The sequence below is a fragment of the Marmota flaviventris genome, chromosome 8, assembly GCF_047511675.1.
Source record: "Marmota flaviventris isolate mMarFla1 chromosome 8, mMarFla1.hap1, whole genome shotgun sequence".
NCBI classification, from domain to species: domain Eukaryota; kingdom Metazoa; phylum Chordata; class Mammalia; order Rodentia; family Sciuridae; genus Marmota; species Marmota flaviventris.
In genome coordinates, this window is record NC_092505.1 from 33,098,294 (window position 1) to 33,122,962 (window position 24,669).

The window sequence follows — 24,669 nt, forward strand, 5'->3', positions numbered from 1 at the left end:
TCTTTGTATACTCTGGATATTAGGGCTCTATCTGAAGTGTGAGGAGTAAAGATTTGTTCCCAGGGTGTAGGCTCCCTATTTACCTCTCTTATTGTTTCTTTTGCTGAGAAAAAACTTTTTAGTTTGATTAAGTCCCATTTGTTGATTCTAGTTATTAACTTTTGTGCTATGGGTGTCCTATTGAGGAATTTGGAGCCCGACCCCACCAACTGTAGATCGTAGCCAACTTTTTCTTCTATCAGACGGCGCGTCTCTGATTTGATGTCAAGCTCCTTGATCCATTTTGAATTCACTTTTGTGCATGGCGAGAGAAAGGGATTCAGTTTCATTTTGTTGCATATGGATTTCCAGTTTTCCCAGCACCATTTGTTGAAGATGCTATCCTTCCTCCATTGCATGTTTTTAGCCCCTTTATCAAATATAAGAAAGTTGTAGTTTTGTGGATTGGTTTCTGTGTCCTCTATTCTGTACCATTGGTCCACCCGTCTGTTTTGGTACCAGTACCATGCTGTTTTTGTTACTATTGCTCTGTAGTATAGTTTGAAGTCTGGTATCGCTATACCGCCTGATTCACACTTCCTGCTTAGCATTGTTTTTGCTATTCTGGGTCTTTTATTTTTCCATATGAATTTCATGATTGCTTTCTCTATTTCTACAAGAAATGCCGTTGGGATTTTGATTGGCATTGCATTAAACCTATAGAGAACTTTTGGTAATATCGCCATTTTGATGATGTTAGTTCTGCCTATCCATGAACAGGGTATATTTTTCCATCTTCTAAGATCTTCTTCTATTTCTCTCTTTAGGGTTCTGTAGTTTTCATTGTATAAGTCTTTCACCTCTTTTGTTAGGTTGATTCCCAAGTATTTTATTTTTTTTGAAGATATTTTGAATGGAGTGGTTGTCCTCATTTCCATTTCAGAGGATTTGTCGCTGATATATAGGAATGCCTTTGATTTATGCGTGTTGATTTTATATCCTGCCACTTTGCTGAATTCATTTATTAGCTCTAATAGTTTCTTTGTAGAGCCTTTTGGGTCTGCTAGGTATAGAATCATATCATCTGCAAATAGTGATAATTTAAGTTCTTCTTTTCCTATTTTTATGCCTTTAATTTCTTTCGTCTGTCTAATTGCTCTGGCCAATGTTTCGAGAACTATGTTGAACAGAAGTGAAGAGAGAGGGCATCCCTGTCTTGTTCCAGATTTTAGAGGGAATGCCTTCAGTTTTTCTCCATTCAGAATGATGCCAGCCTGAGGCTTAGCATAGATTGCTTTTACAATATTGAGGTATGTTCCTGTTATCCCTAGTTTTTCTAGAGTTTTGAACATAAAGGGATGCTGTACTTTGTCGAATGCTTTTTCCGCATCTATCGAGATGATCATATGGTTCTTATTTTTAAGTCTATTGATGTGGTGAATAACATTTATTGATTTCCGTATATTGAACCAGCCTTGCATCCCAGGGATGAATCCTACTTGATCATGGTGTACAATTTTTTTGATATGTTTTTGTATCCGATTCGCCAGAATTTTATTGAGGATTTTTGCATCTAGGTTCATTAGAGATATTGGTCTGTAGTTTTCTATTTTTGAAGTGTCTTTGTCTGGTTTAGGTATCAGGGTGATGTTGGCCTCATAGAATGAATTTGGAAGTTCTCCCTCCTTTTCTATTTCCTGAAGTAGCTTGAAAAGTATTGGTATTAGTTCCTCTTTAAAGGTTTTGTAAAATTCAGCTGTATACCCATCCGGACCTGGGCTTTTCTTAGTTGGTAGTCTTTTTATGGTTTCTTCTATTTCCTCAATTGATATTGGTCTGTTTAGGTTTTCTATATCCTCCTGACTCAATCTGGGCAGATCATATGACTTAAGAAATTTATCTATGCCTTCACTATCTTCTAATTTGTTGGAGTATAAGGATTCAAAATAGTTTTTGATTATCTTCTGTATTTCTGAAGTGTCTGTTGTGATATTGCCTTTTTCATCCCGTATGCTAGTAATTTGAGTTCTCTCTCTTCTTCTCTTCGCTAGCATGGCTAAGGGTCTGTCGATTTTGTTTATTTTTTCAAAGAACCAACTTTTAGTTTTGTCAATTTTTTCAATTGTTTCTTTTGTTTCAATTTCATTAATTTCAGCTCTGATTTTAATTATTTCTTGCCTTCTACTTCTTTTGCTGTTGTTTTGCTCTTCTTTTTCAAGGATTTTGAGATGAAGTATGAGATCATTTATTTGTTGGTTTTTTCTTTTTTTAAGGAATGAACTCCAAGCAATGAATTTTCCTCTTAGAACTGCTTTCAATGTGTCCCATAGATTCCGATATGTTGTGTCTGTGTTTTCATTAATCTCTAAGAATTTTTTAATTTCCTCCTTGATGTATTCTATAACCCATTGATCATTCAGTAACCTATTGTTCATTCTCCAAGTGATGTATGCTTTTTCCTTCCTTCTTTTATCGTTGATTTTCAGTTTCATTCCATTATGATCAGATAAGATGCATGGTATTATCTCTACTCCTTTATATTGTCTAAGAGTTGCCCTGTGACATAATATATGATCTATTTTAGAGAAGGATCCATGTGCTGCTGAGAAAAAAGTGTAACTGCTTGATGTTGGGTGGTATACTCTATATATGTCAATTAGGTCTAGGTTATTAATAGTGTTGTTGAGTTCTATAGTTTCCTTATTCAACTTTTGTTTGGAAGATCTGTCCAGTGCGAGAGAGGTGTGTTGAAGTCTCCCATGATTATGGTATGGTGGTCTATTAGACTCTTGAACTTGAGAAGAGTTTGTTTGACGAACATAGCTGCACCATTGTTTGGGGCATAAATATTTATGATTGTTATGTCTTGTTGTTGTATGGTTCCCTTAAGCAGTATGTAGTGTCCCTCTTTATCTCTTTTGATTAACTTTGGCTTGAAATCTATTTTATTTGATATGAGTATGGACACTCCTGCTTGTTTCCGAAGTCCATATGAGTGATATGATTTTTCCCAACCTTTCACCTTCAGCCTATGTATGTCTTTTCCTATCAAATGCGTCTCCTGTAGGCAGCATATTGTTGGGTCTTGTTTTGTGATCCATTCTACTAGCCTGTGTCTCTTAATTGGTGAGTTTAAGCCATTAACATTTAGGGTTATTCTTGAGATATGGGTTGTTCTTCCAGCCATATTTGTTTATTTCTGTTACTAAACATGGTTTGTTTTCCTCTTTGATTATTTCCCCCCCCTTTACTGTCCTACCTCCCACTGTTGGTTTTCATTGTTATTTTCCATTTCCTCTTCCTGTAATGCTTTGGCGAGGATGTTTTGAAGAGATGGTTTTCTAGCTGCGAATTCTTTAAACTTTTGTTTATCGTGGAAGGTTTTAATTTCATCCTCCATCCTGAAGCTTAATTTCGCTGGATACACAATTCTTTGTTGGAACCCATTTTCTTTCAGTGTTTGAAATATGTTATTCCAGGATCTTCTAGCTTTCAGAGTCTGTGTTGAAAGATCAGCTGTTATCCTGATTGGCTTACCCCTAAATGTAATCTGCTTCCTTTCTCTTGTAGCTTTTAAAATTCTCTCCTTATTCTGTATGTTGGGCATCTTCATTATAATGTGTCTAGGTGTGGATCTCTTATGATTTTGCACATTCGGCGTCCTGTAGGCTTCTAGGATTTGGGATTCTGTCTCATTCTTCAAGTCTGGGAAGTTTTCTTGTATTATTTCATTGAATAGACTTCTCATTCCTTTGGTTTGGAGCTCTGTACCTTCCTGTATCCCAATGACTCTTAAGTTTGGTCTCTTAATGTTATCCCATATTTCTTGGATGTTCTGCTCATGGTTCCTTAACAGTCTTGCTGAGCTGTTTATGTTCTTTTCCAGTTGAAATACTTTGTCTTCATTGTCTGATGTTCTATCTTCTAAGTGTTCTAATCTGCTGGTAGTATTCTCCATTGAGTTTTTAAGTTGGTTTATTGCTTCCTGCATTTCTAGGATTTCTGTTTGTTTGTTTTTTATAACCTCTATCTCCCTGTATAGTTGATCCTTTGCTTCCTGGATTTGTTTGCGTAATTCGTTGTCGAAGTGATCTTTCATTGTCTGATTTTGCTGTTTAATGTCTTCCTTGATACTCCAGATCATTTGAAGCATGTATATCCTGAATTCTTTATCTGACATTCCATCTGCTGCAGCTGTTACCTCTTCTAAAGTTGTGTTGACCTGCATTGCTTGTGGTCCTTTCTTTCCTTGTCTTTTCATACTGCTTGCGTATCTTTCCTGCAGGTGCGGGCGGCGGCTCTGCTCTCTCCTTATTCCAATTGGGGTTTCGTGGCTACCACGCCGGCAGGTCACTGGGCCTGTTCTGGGAGCTGGCAGCGGCTCTGTTCTGCCCCTACTCCGATTGGGGTGACGAGTGTACCACGCCGGCAGGCCACCGGGCCTGATCCGCCGGTCGGTTGCAGGTTTGCCTACCCTGCAGGCGCGGGAGGCGGCTCTACTCTGCCCCTACTCCAAATGGGGTGACGTGTCTGTCGTACCGGCAGGCCACTGGGCCTGTCCCGCTGGTCGGTCGCAGATCTGCCCACCTTTCGGGCACTGGTGGAGGCTCTGCTCTGCCCCTACTCCAATTGGGGTGTCGTGACTACCCCGCCTGCAGGACGCTGGGCCTGTTCCTGGCACGGGCGGCGACTCTGCTCTGCCACTACTCCAATTAGTGTTGTGTTTGTACCACGCCGGCAGGCTCCTGGGCCTGATCCGCCGGTCTGTTGTAGGTCTGCCTACCTTGGAGGCGCGGGTGGCGGATCTGCCCTGCCCCTCCTACCACGCCTGCGGACCCCTGGGCCTGATCTGCAGGTTGATCACTGGTCTGCTCACCCTGCGGGCACGGGTGGCGGCTCCGCTCCGCCCCCACTCCAATTGGGGTCACGTGACCACCACACCAGCAGGGCCTTATCCGGGCGTGGCAGAAGGATCTGCTCTGCCCCTACTCCAGTTGGGGTGACGTGTGTACCATACTGGCAGGCCACTGGGCCTGACCCGCCAGGCTGTCACAGGTCTGTTTACCTTGCCAGCGCGAACGGCGGCTCTGCCCTGCCCCTCTTACCACGCCCATGTACCACTGGGTCGCGGGTCTGCCCACCTTGCGGGTGCGGGTGGCGGCTCCGCTCCGCCCCCTCTCCAATTGGGGTCACGTGGTCACCATGCTGGCGAGCCGCTGGGCCTGCTCTGGGCGCTGGCGGCGGCCCGGCTCCTCCCCTCTGGCTCGAGGACAAATTGAGGAGACTCGGGTGTCTGTGCCTCACCCCCCCTACCAGGAGACCAACTGCTTATGTCACCGCTGGTATTGATGAAGTTCTCTCCTCCGCCGCTTTCTGCAGACGTCAGATCTCTGCCATGTTGGTATCCTATGCGAATGGCAGCATTTCGTTCCCCTTGCCAGGCAACCAAAGCAACGGGTGAGTCCTGACCGGCCCTCAGCAGGACCCGGACCCAGAAGCAGTTTCCGCGGGCTCCTAGCCCCGGGCCAGGGAAGTTCCGGGAGCCGGAACTCATCCGCTCCGTGCTCTGTGTAAGCTCCTATAAGTGTAAGCTCCAAGAAGCAGTCCCGCGGGCTCAGTTCCTGGAGCCGGAATTCGGCTGCTTAGTGCTTGGTGTATGCTCTGATAGGCGCAGGGTCCAAGAAGCAGCCTCCGCAGGCTCCGCAGCCCTGGGCCAGGGCGGTTCCGGGACGGTTCCGGGAGCCGGAACTCGGCCGCCCCGCGCTCGGTGTTCGCTCCGATAGGATCAGGTTCTAAGAAGCACCCAGGCGCTGAACCCTAGCAATCTGTCTGCAAGCCGCAGGCGAATTGCAGCCTGAAATTACCTGATCTATGGCTGAATGAGCTGCGGTCAGTCGAAAACAGGGGTGGTGACGTCAGTTTACCAACATGGTGGCTGCTGGCCTCCTCTGTGGTCTGACCGGTGTGGAGAACCGAGATGGACCACTTCCTTCCCCCGTCTCGAACCCAGAATTCAGCCCTGAGTACGGTGCTTGCGCGGCTGGCAGAAACTGCAGCGCTGTAACCCTGAGTCTCTATCCCAGCGTGCTCTGCAGACTTTAGCCGCGGGGCGATTTGCTGAATAAGCAGTGTTACCCTCCGTGCGACAAACCTCTCGCGTTTGAGTCCCCGTAGCCGATCCTCGTGCGATGGAAATCCTTCCTCCAGGTTCCGGAGCACCCCACTATTGCTGGACATTCCTAACAAAATATCCTTTAGCCGTCCTGACTTGTCATACTCCCACACAGTGAAGCGGCACACGGGGACAATGCACTCCCCTCGCCGCCCTGTTCTATTGGTCTATGTGTCTGCATTTATGCCAATGCTGCCGAATTGTAGTATATTTTGAAGTTAAGTAGCATAATAACGCCCCTTAAGGAGAACTAAGTCTTTTAAGCAAGCAAAAAATTCCAGTTGATATTACTCCAGAGGAAAACACTATTTTTTATTACATTAGTCAGTTAGGGTACTGACCCTTGACTCTGAGTGAAAAAAATTATCACTCCCTTTCAAGGATTTTTGCTGAAAAAAATACACTTATAAAAATCTAGTCCAGAATAAAGATAATCAGCGCTTCTGTCAGCAAGACACATAGAAATGGGCCAGACCCATGGAGAATTGTCTCCTAACAGTTTTGATTTATACAACTGTTAAGGGATGCAATTCAGCAATTTGATGGAATATTGGGAGAGAAAAATCAACATTCCATCTTCTGTAATTTAATTTTATATATATATATATATATATATATATATATATATATATATATATATAGTGAAACTGTCACATAGATGAGCTATACCAGAGGTTAGGACAAGTGTGTAGGAAAGTAAAATGGCATTTAGGCATCTATAAATGGGTAATGTAAATATATTAGAATAGCTAAGTTGGGGTTCTATAGTATGTGGAGCAACTAGAGTTATGTGCTCACAAACCATTGTCCAAACTGACTGTCATCTACACAGGAGCAGTGGAAAGACAGTGATACTGTGCCCATTCATATGAAAACAATAAAGACTACTTCCAGATCTGTCTGTAAATTGCTCATAATGTAAGAGCAAATCCTATGGACATAGGTAGGCTTACTATTTTCTCTGACTCAGAGGCACTTCTGAGGGACTAGAACACAGACTGTCAGGCCCAGGAGAGTGTAGACTCAACAACTTCCTTCCTGTCATGTGCTACCTTCACAACTAAAATTCTTTGTCTGTTCACTTGCCTTGAGACCATACCTTTAGCTGTCCAAATACTCTCTCACTGGCTTTTAATAAATAGGAATATTATTGAGTGTCAGAGTCACCCTTTTGAATTCTTTGAATTTCTAATTTTAACATGATTTTTTATCTATTACCAGATACAACATATAATAAGACAGTGGTTCTCAAATCATGAGCACTTTTTTGCACCCCAACTCCCATAGGACATTTGAAAGTATCTGGAAATATTTTTGGTTGTCAAAACTTGCTTTAATATCTGGAGATATTTTTGTTTGTTCTCACCTAGTGGGTGGAGGTGAAAGATGACAGAAAATGCTACAATACATAGTAGAGTCTCCCATAGCAAAGAACCATCTGGCCAAAATGCTAACAAAGACCAAGTTTGAGAAACTGCACTGTAAAGTTTAGCATATTGTTAGCCACTTATCATTAAATTAAATATTTATTTTTTAACTCTATCATGTGAGCATATATAATTGTTTTCATGTGTCCTTTTGTTGTTTCTTTCACTATTGGTCTCATGTGAGATTTGATAGGAGGGTATTGTAGATTTCTTTACTTTAAACTTCTGACCAATAAATCAAAAGAAAAATTGCCTTTTATTTGAAAATGATTTAAAATATGAAGGAGTTTGTATTATTGTGTGTTTGGCAGTAAAACCTTTTTTGCTGCATCTATTTTAGTAATAGTAAGATTGAAGTACTGATATTGGGTCAGGAAGAAGTTCACAAGGTGCTAACTTTTAGTGGACCTTAAATTTTTAAAAATAGACTTAAAATAGTCCTGAAATCTCAATAACCCAAGGACTATTCCTATAATTTATTTACCATGTGAGTTGCTTTATGATCTGCTTTGTATATGCTGACATTTTAATCATTAAATGTTTCTCATGTCATCATATTTTATTATGGAGCACCAAAATCTTTAAAATGTATTACATTCAGCATGTATTTGGGTAATAAGTAACCAAGAAGCTATTGTTATTGGCAGATGAAACCAACAAAAATATAATTCAAGAATATGAAGTTTTATGAATGGTTTAGAATATCGGGCTGCTTAGAATCTATAGTTGCATGTCCCAGTGGTTTGACTACTTTGAAAAGGTAGTTTCATTGTGTTAATCTACTTAGACAACAATCTAATTGCCAGTGATTCTCCTGAAGCAATAGGTTTTATTTGAATCTGACATTCCATCTGTTAATCTCCTTGAAATTTCAGATAAACAAACTGAAAGAAATCAATCATAACCCCACAGCATGCTCTCAGAATTTCAGGGATTCCTAGGAGGAAGCAAAATTGAGTGTGATCACCAATCTAAAATTGCAGTTCAATTACAAGGTAGAAAGAGAATAGAAAAAACATGAGCTATCAATATTTAAATACATTTATTTGTATATGTGTATGTTTGTGTGTGTATATATATTTATGTATATGTGTATATAAATATACATATGTGTGTATACCATATATATATATATATATATATATATATTTATTTATATATCCATTGTAAATGATTTTCAGTCTCTGCAACCAGTATGTTTAAATTTCCCAAGTTGTGATAACATTTTGGAAGTTATAGAGAATACTGTTAGAGCCCTACCCAGATATCATTTCTAGGGTGTACCCATCCTTAGCAGTTGGAAATATTGTTTGCTTTCAACTTAGAGTTACATGTTCTCAAGAGAATCCACTTGAAGTCCATGGGGCTTGCTTTGTCAGGAGGCCTCTGGAAGGAGTCCCCCATGGCCATGTCTGAATGTCCCTGAGACATGACAGGTTGGATCCCTTGCCTCTAGGGTTACTCTAGAATATAACTGATGCATCAGGCTTGAGAAATTCTGCAGCAGAGATCACATTCTTGTTGAGGTTCCCTATCCTCCATTAACCTGCTTTCCTTGCTCTTTTCTCCTGGAAGTATTCTTCTAATTAATCTCTCTCTTGTTTAACCCAGAGACACTTAACCAAGGAGCCACATCGTCAGCTCTTTTTATATTTTATTTAGAGACAGAGTCTTGCTAAGTTATTCAGGGCCTTGCTAAATTACTGAGACTAGCTTTGAATTTGCAATTCTTCTTCTTCAGCCTCCAAGCCACTGGGATTATTGGTGTTGGACACTGGGTGCAGCTAATTAATAAGAGTCCCTATCTCAGGCTATACATCTTGAGAACTATACCTAAGCTCTCAAAATATCTAATAGAAACAGGGATATTGTTTATTTATCTTTCTATCTCTTTATCTATTTATTATTGTTTGTCCTCAAGAAAATTCCAATATCAATAGTTATTATTTATGGGTATTTTCTCTATACCAGGCATTACTATGATTATTTAAATATACCATCTGAATGTATATTTCTTAAACACTCTAAGATGTATTTGTTTTTTTTTTTTTTTTTTTGTATTTTGTAGGTGAATAAATTGAGGCAAACAAAATCTAAGATACTTGCACTAGAAATGAATAAAAAAATGAAGTTCACATTATTCACATTTTACAAGAATGATTTATGTTTTATATACAAAAGAAGTAAATTTGAGACTTAATTGAGTATTTAACTGGCCTCTGTTAAGATACCAGTTATGAGGAGAGAATATGTGGTAAGTATCGTGGAGAATAATAAGATGGACTCAGGAAAATTGGTGTATTTTTCTGTGTGTGTGTGTGTGTGTGTGTGTGTGTGTGTGTATTTACTGGCAGTGGGGGATGAAGGAGATTGCTTGCTAGTTTTTGGAGCCATCACTATTAAGATGACATAAGAACTGAGGCATGAAACAAATTAGAAAAGGAGTGATTTATGCAGCTATCTTGAATAAAGGCATTTGGGGCAATGGAACAGCAAATTCAATGACCCTGAGGTGAGAGCAGTTTAGATGTGTTTGGGGGGAGCATAAAGAGGTTGCAGAGGCTTTGGTCAGGGTGAAGCACCGAAGTATGAGGACAGAGAAGATGCTTTCTTTAGTATGAGGTACACTTCAGTCACTAGGTGAGCATAACAGGGACAAACCTTGTCTTCCATCTTGTATGGCTCCCTCAGGTTGCTGTGTATTTCTGGGGCAAGTGAAGAAGCAAACAAAACACTTAGGAGATGCATAGATGATTATAGTCATTCAGGACAGATAAAATAAGTTAACTAGGGCTAATATTGATAATATAAAAATTTCAAGAAGAGCTCAGATTTTAGACATACTTTGAATCCAATACTTATTGTATAAAGAGTGGAGCAAAGTTATGTTTCCTAGTCAGCTGCCTTGATACTTTCTTTGAGGGAGGCACCTGCCACTGTTGGGACTCCATCTTAATAACCTTTCTTGGCCTGTGGTGTGAAATATAGAGCTCAGGTTATGGCTGACTGCCAGGATTCCAGGCAAGAAAGAAGAAACTCTACATAATAAAATGAGAGGAATTAGCACCTGGGGTATGGGGCAGGTAGGGGTTTAAGAAAGAGACCAAGATTTGGAGAAGAGAGCCAGATGACAGAATGCAGACTGTTACACCAGGGATTCCTCCCTGCTGTTTCCTAAACCTTCAGTGTTCCTAAAACATTCTTGAGGTGATTGGATTTCTTGTGGAGAGGCAGCTGTTTCAAAACCAGGCTGACACAGGGATGAAGCTGAGGCAGCATCAGGGATCATGCAGCAGAGAGGCCTCTAGCAGACCTGGGATTATTAGAAATTTAAGGAACACTCAGTGAACCCAGTTCATTAGTCACTTTGTTAGACTGCTCATCACCAAATCCCATAGAAATCTCACACAGGAATATGCCCTTGTGGTTCTATTGTTCATATTATAGAAAAGAGACTTATTTTTCTAGGGGGCATTTATAACTGGATGCTTTATGTTCTAAACTTTGTGATTCCATTTCATATACCATGCCCAACATTCTATCACTCTTCTCTGTCCCCATCTCTTGGCCATGGAAGGAATTCCACAGACCAATAGGAAGGAAGTTCCCAATTGCCTTTTCTCTGAAATTGGACTCACTCTAAGAAAAAACTGTGACATGGAAGTAAATGAAGCACTGAAGCAAGTTGCACCAAATTCATAGTGGGGAGAGGGGATTGGGGAAGCTTCCATGTTAAAAATTCTATGGAATATTTGTAGATATCTAGATAATACATACACAAAATTAGCATTATTTCAGATTGTTCACTTGACATCTCTTATTAAGCTAGAGGGAAATTCACACAACCAAACATGATAAATATAATAGCTGCCAAAGTTTTAAAATATATCTTTGTGGTATTCTACAATAGGTGATAAGAGGGAAACTGAAGTTTATTGCATGCCCATGTCTAAATGTATAAAATTTCAGCTTGACACTTATTGAGCAAAATGAAGTGACAAATCTAGTTAATTTTCAACTGTGATTTGTTATCATGACATATGCATGAATTTAATCAACTGTAATACAGCACAATATATCTTATATAACCTTATATTTCTACAGAATTTACAATAGATTCTGATTGATTGTGAGGGAAAAGGAGTTTTTAAATTATTTCATAAAAGTTTCAAAAGTGCTTGATATTGGTTTGATTTTTACTATAAGAAAAATTTTTATTTTTATGACATTTAAAAAACAGCAGGCATTTAAAGTATGAATAAATTCCAGTCATGTTTATGTTGATTTTCTCAGTGAAATCCAATATCACAATCACATCATCAAATAATGAGATTCAAGAAAGCATTATTGCTAAAACAGGTAGCTCAGTGGGATCAAAACAAATGCAAAAGAATACAACTATTGTTTTCTAATAATACCAAGAATGTAACAAATAACCTTGGTAGAAGAATAGAATAATATGCTTTATAAATGCTTTTAATTTAAAATAATAAAATGTCTTTCCTATTACCTTTAAAATGATATATCATATTTTGAAAGCCACAGCAGTAGCTTCAACCATCTTAAAAAATAGCGGTATTATTTATGCATTTACACACACACTCAAGGAACTTGGTGGGCAGTCTGAGACTATTTCAGCTGCTCTGCGCGCTGTAACTTCTTTTCACAAGAAGATGCCAATTTAATGCTTTACCATTGTGAAACCATTTAAGTGGTTGTTCTATTTATATGCACAGGTACACTCACTGTCAGTGGAATGAAGAAAATCTAGTTTTATTACAATGCAACAAAAGGAGAAAAGCAAAATAAAGTGCAAAGAAAAATCTTGTCTCTTGTTAATACTTTTTTTTCATATGTATATTAAGCAGTAGGAGTTGGACCACTTAATATTTGAGCCTGCTAAATTTTGTATTCAATTTGCCCATTCAAGATTTCTTACAATAACGAAAATGCAAAACATATTTAGACTCCCTAATTTAATAGATATGGAGAATCATTAGTTTTCTTTTTGTTTACAACAACAATTATAGTCTTGTAACTGCTACTGATTTTTTTTTTTTTTTGTAGTGCTGGGGATTGAACCCAGAGCCTTGTGCATCCAAGGCAAGCACTCTACCAACTGAGCTGTATCTCCAGCCTCTGATTTCTTTATATATGCTCAGTGGCCTTAAACATGTCATTTCAATTCATTACAATTGGAAAACATAATTAATAAAGCATTACAAAAGATTGTTAACTCTACTGAACAAAAAAAGCAAAAGAGGGCTGGGGATGTGGCTCAAGCTGTAGCGCCCTTGCCTGGCAAGCTCAGGGCGCTGGGTTCGATCCTCAGCAACACATAAGAATAAAATAAAAATGTTGTGTCCACCGAAAACTAAAAAATAAATATTAAAAAAATTCTCTTTCTCTCTCTCTTAAAAAACAAAAACAAAAGCAAGGGAGAAGGTGAATAATGTAGATAAGTTTTCCTATTGGATTGGATCTCCTTTAGCATTTCATTTATATAAATACATATATGCTAATGTTTATACACTATACGTAAATTTATGAGAAATATTAAATGACCATAATTGAGAAACCTATGAATATGGAAAAATGCACTGCTTTTTTAGAAAGGGTTTTTATATGTATATTAAACATTATTAATATGTAATATAAATTACAATTTATCTATCAAAAATGTATAGATATGGAAATTCATTAAATATGTAGATGTATTCACTATAAACATAATATATTATAAAGGATAAAATAAATGTAGAGCATATATGTTAATGTATTTATAATATATTAAAATATATATTTTAATAAATATTGATGCTATGTTTATATTTTAAGCATATATTTTATAATATATTTGCAGTTAATTATTATTCATATATAATATTTGTATTTTACTAATATATTTATACAAATATAAAACTGTTATGGTTTAAATATAAGGTGTCCTCTAAAAGCTCATATGAAACAAAGTAAGAAAGTTCACAGGTGAACTGATTGGATTTATAGAGCATTAACCTAATCAATATTTTAATCCCTTGAATGAATTACCTGGGTGGTGTCTATAGGTGAATAGGTGTGTGGCTAGAGAAGGTGCGTTACTGGGGTTATACTTTTAGGACTGATATTTTGTCCCCCGTGAATGGAACATTCTGATTGTCATATCCTGAGCTGCTTTCCTCCATCAAGCCCCTCAGCCTTGATGTTCCTGATGCCTTGATGTGACACAGAGCAATGGAAACTGCTGTCTGTGGACTGAGGCCTCTGAAACTATGAGTCCCAAATAATCTTATTCTCTGAAATTGTTCTTGCCAGGACTTTTGGTCACAGTGGTGAAAGAGCTGACTAAAATAAAAACTTATATAAAAAAAATCAGTATATTTTTCAACATTTATGAGTTTTCTAGTTATGAGCATTTAATACAAAAGTCTCTCAAATTTTTGTGTTCTTTTAAGTTTTGTATGAGTGGCACCACTCATCTAGAATACATTAACAGAAATTAATGATGGAAACAAGACATTTTTAAAGGAAAATGAAAACAAGTCAAAGAGAAATTGAATGAAGAATAAGGGACGATAATTTCTTGTTTAATAATTGTGCATAAATATTTCACCCATTTACAAGACCATTTTCTATTTCATTCCAGAAACAGAGGACTTGGGTTCATATTATCACCTGGGTAAATTTTCTTCCAGTAAATAAATTTCTTTGAAAAATAATTTATTACAGACTTGTATTATTATAAACTATAGGACATAGTGACTTTCAATGCAATCCACATCCTATAAAATTCACTTTGCTGTTTCAATATTCAGAAAGAAGACAGGTGGAAATTTATTTTGTGATTGGAAACCAAAAAAGTCTTGGAAGTATCTGGTTATCTGTATACTTTGATTTTACAGACATAACCTTTCTTATCCAGTTGTTTACCAGTAAGAATAAGCATGCTTCAAAACATGAAAATCTTTTTAAAAATTAGAGCCTTCGCTTCAGTGATGGTGTACATATCTAAACGACAGACCTGGCAATGCTTGGTGCTTGCTGTTCACAGCAGTCTCACAGCTGCTTCAGTAATGAAAGCCCCCAGACACCTAACCATAGGCTCACAATATGTTCAGCCTCCTCTTTTAATATGCAAGTATCTGGAGACTTTTCTCAGTGTGATGTAATTTCTCTAGTTTTATAATGCATCATGCTGCTGGGATGACAGGGAACAAACAATGTGGCCTGAAAGTAGCTTTCTGAAGGATGAATTTATGAAAAGAAGAGGGAAATGGTTATTTGTTCTTTTAGAGCAAATGACATGTTAATGTTACTAAGGAATGGCAAAAGAAAACAATATTGTAAGTCTTATTTCCTTGTGTCACCTATATTGTCAATATTATTTCTCTCCATGATAGTTTTCATATGTCCTATATCCACCACCAACTAGTACTTTATTCTATAAAGTTGAATGCATTTAAAAAACTAACATATTTTGTATGATTAAAACTCAAGGCATTAAGATATACATCTCTTTTATATTTGTGTCCTGTTTTCCCAAAGGAGAAACACCATTCAAAAATAAACTGTCAAAATTAGAAGGAATTTGAAAACTATTTAGTTCAAACAGGGCATTCTTTAAATCAAATTATGTTTCCTACTCTATTTCCTTTTCTCTCTCTCTCTCTCTCTCTCTCTCTCTCTCTCTCTCTCTCTTCCTCTGTGTGTGTTTTGTTTTATTTGCAAAAAAGATAAAATAAATAGTTCTGAACACATACAACCTAGAAGTATGACCTAGGAAATAGACTTGCCAATATCAAATAATTTGAGAGACATATACATACATTTGCGTTACCTGCAATTATCTACTTTTTTAAAAAAAAAATATTTATTTATTTTAATTAGTTATACATAGTAGTAGAATGCACTTTGACATGTCATATACAATGGAATATAATTTCTCATTTTCTGGTTGTACATAATGTAGAATCTCAATGGTTGCATATTTATATATGTACATAGGGTAATGATGTCTGATTCATTCTACTGGCTTTCCTACTCCCATACCCCCTCTCCTCCCTTCACTCCACTCTCCCTAATCTAAAGTAACTCTATTCTTCCCTAGCCCCACTCATTGTGAATTAGCATTGGCATATATCAGAGAAAACATTTGGGTTTGTTTTATTTGAGATTGGCTTATTTCCCTTAGCCTGATATTCTCCAACTCCATTTATTTACCAGTACATACCATGATTTCATTCTTCCTTAAGGCGGAGTAAAATTCCATTGTGTATATGTACCACATTTTTTTATCCATTCATCTGTTGAAGGGAAACTAGGTTGGTTGCATAGTTTAGCTATTGTGAATTGAGCTGCTATAAACATTGATGTGGCTGTATCACTGTAATATTCTGATTTTAAGTCCTTTGGGTATAAATTGAGAAGTGGGATACCTGGGTCAAATGGTGGTTTCATTCCACATTTTCTGAGGAATCTCCATACCACTTTCCATAATAGTTGCACCAATTAGCATTGCTGGTCGTAGTAGTTTTGATTTGCATTTCTCTAATAGCTAAAGATATTGAACATTTTTTTCATATATTTTTTGATTGATTGTATTTTTTCTTCTGTGAATTGTCTGTTCAGTTCCTTAGTTCATTTATTGATTAGGTTATTTGTTTTTTGGTGTCAATTTTTTGAGTCCTTTAAATATCATGGAGATTAATGCTCTATCTGAGGTTCTTGTGGTAAAGATTTTCTCCCATTCTGTAGACTCTCTGTTCACATTATTAATTGTTTCCTTTGCTCATAAGAAGCTTTTAAGTTTGAATCCATCCCATTTATTGATTCTCGAATTTACTTCTTGTGCTTTGGGAATCTTGTTAAGGAAGTCAGATCCTAAGCTGACATGTTTGAGATTTGAGCCTACTCTTTCTTCTGTTAGGCATAGGGTCTCTGGTCTAGTACCTTAAGTCTTTGATCCACATTGAGTTGATTTTTATGCAGGGTGAGAGATAGGGGCTTAATTTTATTTCGTTACCTGTAGTTTTCCAATTTTCCCAGCACCATTTATTGAATGGGCTATCTGTAGTCATTGGTCTTTTCCTTGATCACCAGGACGCTCGTGGGCAGGGACGCAGCAGGGACAGTGGAGTCAAGACACAAGCACCGGGAGCTGGTGAGAGCAGGCTGGTGGCAGACCTCCAGCAAACTCCTTTATTGCGGAAGAGGTTACAACTGATATAGGGCGCATCCTCCAATCATACATAAGCAAACAGGTTACCTAACATTTAGAAACCAATCATCTTATGATCAATGTAACTGCACTATGAGGAAGCTCTAAAATCTGCCACGTAGAAGAAGGCTGTCAGGAAGGGTCCTTACTCCTATGAAGGGGGTCCTTAAATTAAGGAAGATTAGACCCTGAGGGTCTTGCCTCTGGGTTGCCTAGCAATATTGATGTCAATTACTGAGGAAGTGATTTTACCTCAAAGGCTCCCCAGAGCAGAGCGCCTCATCCTGCAGGTGTGCCTGCTGCTAGCTGCTGGCTACAAACCGAGAGTTATTCCCACATACCCCAGTGAATGTTTTTGGCGCCTTTTTCTAATATGAGGTAACTGTATTTATATGGGTTTGTTGCTGTGCTTTATATTTTGTACAATTGGTCTATATGTCTGTTTGGGTGCCAATACCATGCCAGTTTTGTTACTATACCATTGTATTATAGTTTAAGTTCTGATATTGTGATGCCTACTGCTTTACTCTTCTTGCTAAGGATTGCTTTGGTTATTTTGGGTTTTTTATTTTTCAAGTGAGTTTTATTTTATTTTAAATAAATTTTATTTATTCTAGTTCTATGAAGAATGCAATTGGGATTTTTAATTGAAATTGCATTAAATCTGTATAATGCTTTTGGTAGTATGGCCATTTTGACAATATTAATTCTGCCTATCCAGAAGCATGGGAGGTCTTTCCATCATCTGAGATCTTCTTCAATTTCTTTCTTTAGTGTTGTTTGATTTTCATTGTAGAGGTCTTTCCCTCTTTTGCTAGATTGAATTGATTCCCAAGTATTCTATTTATTTATTTATTTTTATTTTTTTGAAGCTATTGTGAATGGGGTAGTTTTTCTAATTTCTCTTCCAGTAGCTTTGTCACTGAAGTATAGGAACACGTGTGATTTGTGGGTGTTGATATTATAATCTGCTACTTCGCAGAATTAATTTATGATTTTTAGGAGTTTTCCTTGTGGAGATTTTGGTTCTTCTAAATATAGAATCATGTCATTGGCAAATAGTGATGGTTTGAGTTCTTCTTTTCCTCTGCATATCCCTTTAATTTTTTTCTCCTATCTAATTGCTCTGGCTAAAATTTCAATGACAATTTTGAATAGAAGTGGAGAGAGGGTCCATCCTTGTCTTGTTCCAGTTTTTAGAAGGGATGGTTTCAATTTTTTCTCCATTTAGAATGAATGTTGGCCTTGGGTTTAGCATGTTTAACTTTTACAATGTCAAGGTATATTCCCACTATCCCTAGTTTTTCTAGTATGTTGAACATGAAGAGGTGCTATATTTTGTCAATGCTTTCACTACACCTGTTGAGATGATCATATAATTCTTGTTTTTAAATGTATTGATGTGATGAATTATGTTTATTGATTTCCATGTGTTGAACCAACCTTGCATACTTGGGATGAATTTGTTTAACATTTGAAAACGGACTTTTAAGCTATTTTTTTTTTCTTAACCAGGAATGGTGACAAATTGGATCAGCTTATTTCTACTGTATCCCATTTTTTTTCTTATTTTGATCTATCCAATTACTCTTTACATACAAAATACTCATTCTTTATTATATCATTATTAAAATTGTTGAATTATTTGAACTTATATAGCATTTTCAGATATTTGTGTATGTTTTAGTTCATTCAATTATTTGTCTATCCCACCAGACCATGAGTAGACATTTAATGTTTACCATTTTGTACCAGGTCCTGTTCATTTTGATGAATATGTTTTAATTTTCAATGGCAATATTAAGAAAATAACTTTTGAGATATTATTTGAAAATTTCCCCATTCCCTTGGTTTTCTCATAACACTATCATTCCATTGATAATTTAGGCAGCAACTATAGAATCATATAAGCACTACTTTCAAGAGCAAACTGATCTTGTTGAGAATAGTGTCAAAACAACATTTTGATAATCATAGCAGGGTCAATATTCCTGAAATTCAAAGTGCTTTGGATTTGCAAATACCCAATTCTGTGTAAGGAAAGTACAAAGTGTGTGTTTATGATGGACATCCCAAAGTCTGCACACAATTTTAATCTTCAATCTACAGAGTTGGAAATAATTCAGAAATTATGTAAGAATGAGCAGATTACATGGAAATTCCAAATATGGAACAATTTTGAGAACTGAACTGATGGGTTTTTTTTTTTAAGTGCTAGGTTACTAAGTCAGTATCCTTTGTCCTTATGTTACCATTAGTCTGGAGGTTAGGAGAAATAGCAGAAGGAAAATGCTGACGTGAATGAATGATTATCTGACCAATAGTGATAGTTTGAAAATTAAATAAAGAAGTGATCAAATAGATCAAAAACTGTCAAGATTATAATTTATGTAATCATTACCAATAAATTTGAGCTCAGGTAAATTATTATAAAATAGTAACTGAACTTACATTTTTTGCAAAATAGTTAGAATATAAATTTTAAAATGTCTACCCATAAAATGGGAATTAGTGTGGGAGGCCATCCTCATACGTGATTTGAGTTACCTCCCTGGCTGGGTGAGAGGCGCTTAAACACAGCAGTGTTAAAAAGCATTCCCCACCCTTTCCCAGGTCCAAGGGCTTGTCCGTGCAGAGGCGTGCCTGGCCACTGACCTGAAGACCCAATTGCCGGCCCTGACCTTGGGATGCTGCCCCCCACCCCCCTTAACCTTCATTGGATGGGATTTTCCCTTGAATTTTTTGTTCCCCAATAAAAGCTCACTCCCTGGCGTGCTCTCCCTCTCTCACTAGTCTCTTCTGTAAACGGGAGCTAGGAGAAGCCTTCTCAGAGCTGTGTTAAAGGTAATGAGAGTCTGTCTCCTTAATTTAAAACTCACTAGCAATTTCTTATGCACCGAACCTTCCTTTATGAAGCTCTCGCTAGTAGCAGAAATTAGTAGAAGGAGACACATTCAGGAACTATGAACAGTTGTGTTTGTATCCAGGGTTGTCTTTAAATTTCTTCACATAGTTGCATAATAATCATTTTTTGACTTTTTTCTATATGACTATGTCCCAAATTATTATCTACCTTCTGATTTTTCACTTACAGGTTCTAGCATCAAGTATTAGGATTCCAAGTCTCACTTTACATAAAGTGACCACTAAATGGCCATCCTGATTCTTGTTCCTATCAAATTAACTATGATTGCATGGCTGTGGGCGGGGGGGAGAAAAAGACATGTGGGTTGCACATTATAGACATAGAGGCTGGCATCAGGTTATCAGTTATGGACAATTTTCAAAACAGAGGACAATAGCTGAATAAGACCTTGAGAAATGTTAATGGAAATTTTATGATATCATTCTCTTCAAGGAATTGGAAAAAATATTTAAGTCTATAGAAAACACAAACATTATAAGCATTTTAAATCTTATTTGTATGTACCTAATTGCCAAAACAAATCCTATGAACTCAATCTTTGTTGATAGTGAGATGGTTTTTGAAATTTACTTATGTTAACTTAACTATGGGTTTTATTTTTTTCACAATTGACTTGAACATTTTAACATTCAATTATTCTAAATTATCAGTTAATTCAGGCAAAAGAAGCATTAGTCCAATCATATTATTGTTACATGAGTAGATACAAATACAATGTGACTTACAATAAAGATCTAAGTATAGAAATATAGCATAATTAAATTGTTAAAATAATTAAGGACTGGTTATGTAGCTCATGGCAGAATGCTTGGCTAAAATATGTGAGGCCCTGAGTTCCACTCCCAGCACAACAAAGAAAAAAGAAAGAGAAAGCTATACAAAAATCCTAGTTTTATCTTCAAGCTTTATAATTAAAACATGTCATCTTAGATGAATATGTAGATATCTATTATTTGACATTATAATAAGAATAAATACTTTTAAATCTATATTGTTAGATATATCTACAATATGTAATATATGTTGTAAAGCTAAATACTTTACAATAAGAGATGTTATTAAAGCTTAGGAAATTTCTTGCTTTTTTGACACATAAGTATACTTAAGAAACTATGATAATAAGGATAAATTCAATAACTCTTTCTTGAATACAGTGATTATTTTTGGTTTTTCAAAAATCTAAAGTTGCAAATGAATTAAATGTGACTTTTTTAAATTTTGTGAAGTCCTCGTGAATTAATCTACATTTGTATCTAATATAAATATAAGAAAAGCCATATGTATATAAGGGATAAATAATTCTGAAGTAACATTGAAAGAGCAGAGGGTTAGGACTAGCAATCTTATTTGTGAATTTTTGTCCAATGTCTACAAGATTATCCTGCGAAATCTTCAAGAAAGAGGCAATTACCTATCTATGTCCACAATAAAGTTAAAGCATTCAGTAGAATGAGTGATAGTAACCAGGGAGGTAAATGGGTTGTCAAACTCTGTCACCTTATCACTGAGGATTTCCTACATAAAAATGACAGGGAGGAAATGTGATGGCCTTAGACTTAAATGATAGTGGAGCAAAAAATAGAAAAGGATAATCACCTCTATACACTGAATTTGATTCATTCCTCAATGTGGGAAGGTGAACTGTCTTACAGGTGCCCAAGGTGTGTAATGTTACCGGCTCAGAATAGTAAAGATGGCAAGTTTGTATGTTATATTGGTGGAGGGTGATCATTATTTTTCCAGAAGTATATTAATGCTAGCCCTCTTGTAAGCTTCAGAATGTGAAGCAAAATTGTGTTGGCTACCCCTTCTCTCAGTGCAACAGACAAGTGGGGTTGCTTTACCATTCTGCCAGAAAGTGAGCTTTTATGCATGAAGGTGTTGAATATTCAGGAAAAGAAACAAACACCTAGCTACAGAGTTAAAATGTGACCAGGGAAGATTAGTAGCCATTAGTCTATTAGTATTTTTTTCGAATTAGTCATGGGTGAATTAGTTAGAAAGTTTATTTAAAGGGGAATGAACACCAAATAAATACAAGTAAACGAGGAAAGCGTTAAGAGTGATGAAGATGAGACACGGTGAATACTGGAGGATGAGCAATGGGAAGGCATATTTTTATGGAAAAATGAATATGTGTGTTGGCTCCACTAAATTATTTAAGTATATGGGACACAAATTGTTTGTAGAAACTGTTATAGTTAGTTTGATCAAAATACCAAACAAGAACAACACAGAGGAAGAAATGTTTTAATTTGGCTCATAGTTTCAGAGTTGGCCACAGTTGGCCAACTACAGAGCTCTGGACCTAAGGGGAGGCAGAACACCACGCTGGAAGGTCATAGTGGAAAAAAAATTCCTCAGTTCATTACATTCAGGAAGCAGAAATAAAGAATTCTACTCAGCAGGGACAACTGATGAATCCCAAAGGCACACTCCGAATAACCTACATCCTGTACTGCACCCTACCTGCCTACAGTTACCGCCCAGGTAATCCATTTCAGTAGGTTAATCCACTAATTAAGTTACATCTCTAATATCCTAATCATTTCACTTCTGACATTCTTTCCTTGTTTCAAACATGAGCTTTTGGGAGATGCCTCATCTAAACCATAGCAGAGAATAGAAAGTCATAAAGCTTTACTAATAGATTAAAAATTAGAATGTAAGGGTGTTTCTGCAGAAAATATCAACTCAGGTTTTTGTAAGGATCAATGCAAAGTAGAGTTGAGAAGATGATGCTTTAAATGAAATAAACTTACTAAGGATAAGAAGTGTTTATTTATCCTATGCCCAGGAATTTTCTCACATTCTACTGTTTCTTCCAATATGCTGACTTGTAATATGTATTCTGAAAACAAGATTAAATAAAAATATAGGTAAATACCAAAAGCACTGAGAATAAATTATTATTGTAACAACATAGTGTTCATTTTTTACTAGCTGTTTTATAAATCATTTTAGGCAGCCTATTCCTTCTAGTTTAATTATAAAGAGTGATTCAAATAAAAGGATGCAGAGAAGAAGCAAATTTATACAAATTTCATGACTCGGCTCTTCACCACTTCCCACTGTGAAGTACCTGAAGTGTAAGAAAATTTTAATAACACATAATCCTTCAAGCTAAACTATTATCCTACATGTCCAAAGGAGCTGGCATAGACACAAGTTTTAACCCAGGATGGAGAGCAAGAACCTGGCAGGAAGGAGGTGGGGAACGATGCAATCTCACTTCTAACTTACTTCTGATTTGTAGTCTCTATGCCTCATGTATGTGGAAGAATACACTATTTGTCTGTTTGTCACTGGCTAACTTCAGTTGATACGGTCCCCAAGGTTTATTCATGTTGTAACACGAGAATTTCCTTCTTTTTTAAAGGTGAAAAAAAATGTTCCAAATGTCATAGCAAATTTTGCTTATCCACTCATCCTTCCATGGATATTCGGGTGGCTTCCACCATTTGGCTACTATGATACCAGTAACATATACACACAAATAACAGGTCATGCTCTTGTTTTCACCTCTGAGGGACATGTACCCAAAAGTGGAATTACTAGATTATACAGTAATTCTTTGTTTGATTTTTAAGAAATGACCATACCATTTTTCAGAGCCGCTGCATCATTTTACATTCCCCATTGCAATATACAAAGGCTCCATGTTTTCATAAAAATTTGTTACTTTCTGTTTTTGTATATTTATTTATTCATATAGTAGTCATCCTAATGGATGTAAAGAGGTATATAGTAATGATTTTAATTTTCATTTTCCTAATTATAAATTATGTTGAACTTCTTCCCATGTATACATTGATATTTATATATCTTCTTCAGATAAATAGCTATTCAAATCCTTTGTCCATTCTTAAAATTGGATTGTTTATTTATGTTTTTGAATTACATAATTATCATTTTAGTTATGGTAAAAGTTATACAACTCTAATTTACTAAACTCTACATTAAATTCACATTTTTTGCACTTCTTGGTCAATCTAATGATATTATGGCCTTTGCAAGCATATCTGTTGCAACATTATTTGTAAAAAAAAAAAAAAAAATCATCAAAGACAAAAAGGTAACATTAAAAATTAACCCAAACCCTAAGACTTCCAAAAGGGAACTTGTTAATGTTAAGTAAATTATTAATTAAATTACTGCACCAAAATATTTATTTGTAACATTAAATTAAATTATAAGACTAAATTTTGGACAATAATCATTCAAGAGCATAGGAAATTAAATTGGAATAAATTATAAATGGACTAAAATTTTAGGATAAAAATGTGATAAATAACATTATGTTTGTTTATTTATTTTTTAAAGAAATACTCTTCAGATATGATTAGGTTACTGTCATGATACCTCAATCTGTGGGACCCATTTTTTCCCTCTCTTTTGCTATCCCTTCTGCCTTGTCATTTCAAAGGTATCTAATATCTATTTTTGGATAAATATTTAACAATTTCCAGGCTGACAATGTGGAAACAGACTGAAGAAAATATCATACAGTCATTATCTTTTCTTTTAATTGACTTTTTTCTTGAACTGTTTTTTAGTCAGTTTTTTTTTTGTTTTTTCCTCTGTGGCCTAAAGAACTGATAAGAAAAATTAAAGGAGGAAAATTTCTTTTGAAACTCATAGTTTCAGAGGTCTCAGTCTATAGATAGCTGACTTCATTGTTCTGGGCCCATCTAGAGGGAGAACCCAATGGCAGAAGAGTGTGATAGAGGAAAGCAGGGCCGCACATGACTGGGAAGCAGAGAGAGAGTTCCACTCAATGTGGGATAAAATGTAAACTCCAAAGCCATGCCCATAAGGACTTACCTCCTCCAGCCACACCCTTCCTGCTTATGGTTACCACCCAGTTGATCCCTATCAGGGGATTAATGTACTGATTAGGCTAAGGCTCTCATAACACAATCAGCTCACCTCTAAACCTTCTTGGATT